The sequence below is a fragment of the Epinephelus moara genome, chromosome 4, assembly GCF_006386435.1.
Source record: "Epinephelus moara isolate mb chromosome 4, YSFRI_EMoa_1.0, whole genome shotgun sequence".
Classification (NCBI taxonomy): domain Eukaryota; kingdom Metazoa; phylum Chordata; class Actinopteri; order Perciformes; family Serranidae; genus Epinephelus; species Epinephelus moara.
The window spans coordinates 1,089,307-1,092,728 of NC_065509.1; positions in this window are offsets into that span (position 1 = coordinate 1,089,307).

The window sequence follows — 3,422 nt, forward strand, 5'->3', positions numbered from 1 at the left end:
AGAAGTAATATTTTAAGTTTGGAAGCTTAAGGCCGCCATCTAGTTTAGACAACTGTAAGGTTTTAAGTCTAATTCTAGGGCGCTTTTTTTGCCATATGAAATGTGAAATTATTTTATCTAACTTTTTAAAAGTTGAGTTTGGAATTTCTACAGGTAACATCTGAAATAAATAAAGCAGCCTTGGAAGAACATTCATACGGATACTTTCAACACGACCGATCAAGGAGAGGGGAAGCACAGCCCATCGTTCCAAATCACTAGTAATGCTCCGACTCATTTTACCATAGTTCGCTTCATACAAATTATGTAAAGAGGGGGGAATATATATGCCAAGATATTTAATACCCTCTTTAGACCATTTAAATCCACTCTGAAGTTTTGTACCTTCTGTGATCCTGCCGCTGACCTCCATAGCCTCTGTTTTGTCCACATTTACCTTGTATCCTGAATAATAACCATACTGTGAAATTAATTCCTTTAAGCATGGCATTGTTGATGTTGGTTTTGTCAGGTAAAGTAATACATCGTCCGCATATAATGATATTTTATGCTCTTCTTTATTTATAACAATTCCTTTTATATTATCACTGTCTCTAATAAGCTGGGCCAGCGGTTCGATGCTAATGGCGAACAGCAGGGGTGATAGAGAGCAGCCTTGTCTGCATCCTTGTTCCAATGTAAACCTCTCTGATCTATACCCATTAACCTTGATAACCACCTGTGGAGATGAGTATAATGTTTGTATCCAATTTATAAAAGTAGGGCTAAATTTAAACCGCTTTAATGTCAGAAATAAATATTGCCACGAGACCCGGTCAAATGCCTTTTGAGCATCCAGAGATAAAATCACTGATTCTGCTTTCTGGTCTTTTTGATGGGATATTATATTTAGTAGGCGCCGTAAATTATCCCCATAGTATCTTCCAGTGATAAATCCAGTCTGATCAGGATGAATAATTTGGGTAATTATCCGATTAACTCGTCTGGCTAAAATTGCTGTGAGTATACGCAGATCAGTATTCAATAACGATATTGGTCTGTAGGACTGGCATTCAGTGGGGTCTTTACCCTCTTTGTGTATTACAACAATGGTTGCCTCTGTCCAGGATGGTGCCATATTTTTAGATTCTAATGCATAATGATATGCTTTTAACAACAGGGGAGACAGTAGATCTTTAAAAGTTTTGTAAAATTCATTAACATATCCATCTGGCCCGGGACTTTTGTTGTTTTTGAGTGTCGAGATCACCTGCTTAATCTCCCATTCCTCTATAGGCTCATCCAACTCCTTAGCTGTTGCTTCTGGCAGTTCAGTCAATTTTATACGGTTTAGGAACTCTATGATTTTTACATCATCAGAGCAAGTATCTGTATTCTTATACAAGGATTTGTAAAACTCTGCAAAGGATTTAGCTATTTTATCCGGTTTTGTGACGTAAGCACCTTGTGATTTTATTCTCTGTACTGTATTAGATGATTGCTGTTTCCTTAGTCTAAATGCCAATAATCTACTTGCCCTGTTACCATATTCATAGTATCTTTGATTAGTGAATCTTAAGTTTCCCTCAATCTTATCTGTTAGAAGACTATTGAGTTCTCTGCGAGCTGTATTTAAATCCTTTATGAGACTAGTCGAGGCAGATTGCTTGTGTTTATGTTCTAGTTCTTTTATTTTATCTTCTAATTCATGTTGTTTAGCATCCCTCTCCTTTTTTCTAGCAGATGTAAAGGAGATAATGCGCCCCCTAAGATATGCTTTTGTACAATCCCACAGTATAAGAGGTGTTCTTTCAGGTGAGGCATTGATATCCAAATAGCTCTTGAGCTCTGCTGTGACAAAGGAGGTAAATATCTTGTCATCAAGGAGGGATGTGTTAAGTCTCCATTGTTTAGATGTTGGTCTATGGCCTATGTCCCACTTTAATAAAACAGGTGCATGATCGGAGATGGTAATAGGCAGTATCTCAATGTCTGCAATCCTATGTAGCTCTACCTTAGGTGTAAAGAAAAGATCAATCCTTGAATAAGAGGTGTGTCTGCTTGAATAGAAGGTGAAGTTCCTACTTCTTGGAAATGTACTCCTCCATACATCCACAAGGCCTGCTTCTATGGATTGATACTTAAGTACTTTACTCATTCTGGATGCAGGAGCTTTAGAAGCAGGTTGTCGGTCCATTAGTTGCGACAACACACAGTTAAAATCTCCTCCTATCAATAACAAACCAGAGCTGTATCGTAATATCATAGTAAACAGTGTTGTGATGAAACTAGAATCATCTTCGTTGGGTGCATATACATTTATGAGGGACACTTCTATGCCATCAATTAGTCCGTTAACCAGGATATATCTCCCCTCAGTATCTCTTTGTAGCGATGTTTCTGTGAAATTTATTTGTCTGTGTATAAGAATGGATACTCCCCTCTTCCTGCCCGATCGATGTGAAGAATAATATATTTTGTCTGCCCAGGATTTCCTTAGCTTTTCATGTTCTATGTTAGATAAATGGGTTTCCTGTAGAAACGCTATTTGACAGTTGACTCGTTTCAGTTGGTGTAAAATTTTCTTCCTTTTAACAGGATTATGAAGACCCCTAACATTATAGCTTATAATATTTAGCGTGTCCATTACTTACAATTTACAGTTCAAGTCTTAGTTCCCTGATATTGCAGTCTAGGGGAAGGAGATGTCAAGCAGGAACGACCAATCCATGCTTGGGTAGCATACTTTGTCATGCAAGTTATGAGGAGTGGAGCCCAATATTGAAACCAGGAGTGGAATAAGTGCAGATATTTACTACAGCTGTACTGAGAATTTTTCCCTGACCACATTTTTGACTCGAGAAATATAAAACACGACACGTGCATTCACGAGACGTGGCTGTCTCTCAAAATCACTTTATTTTCTTGCTGGAACCAACGGTTTGGGTATGCGAAGCATTTGTTCGAGGAGTTAAATCCCTTTATAAACAGCCTTTGGTGATCTGCTCTCCTGACGTGTCTGTGTCTGCCACAGGTGCAGGCAAGTCATTAATCGCCATGACAACGGCTGCACACACAGACACAGCCACAGGGCTCTCTGGTCTGTGTGTCTCACAATCTTTAAAGGACAGATTACAGCAGCAGAAACTTCATTTGAAACAGAACACACACATTATTAACCCCTAAAGTGCCTAAATGGGCTCTCTAGCGCCACCTAGGTGCACTAAACTGGCCACTGCAGCCTGTAGGCATGTCGTAGAAATATCAAACCAAAACTGGTGTGTTTGACTTACAAATCACGCGCTGACACCTGTTGTGCCGTACAAGGATTTCTAACAAAGGCCTAAACCTTATCCATAAACTTTTGGGGCCTACATGTAACAATCAAAGCCTGAGACCACATGTTGGCGCCCAAAAGAACAAAGGAATCAGTCAACCCCCTT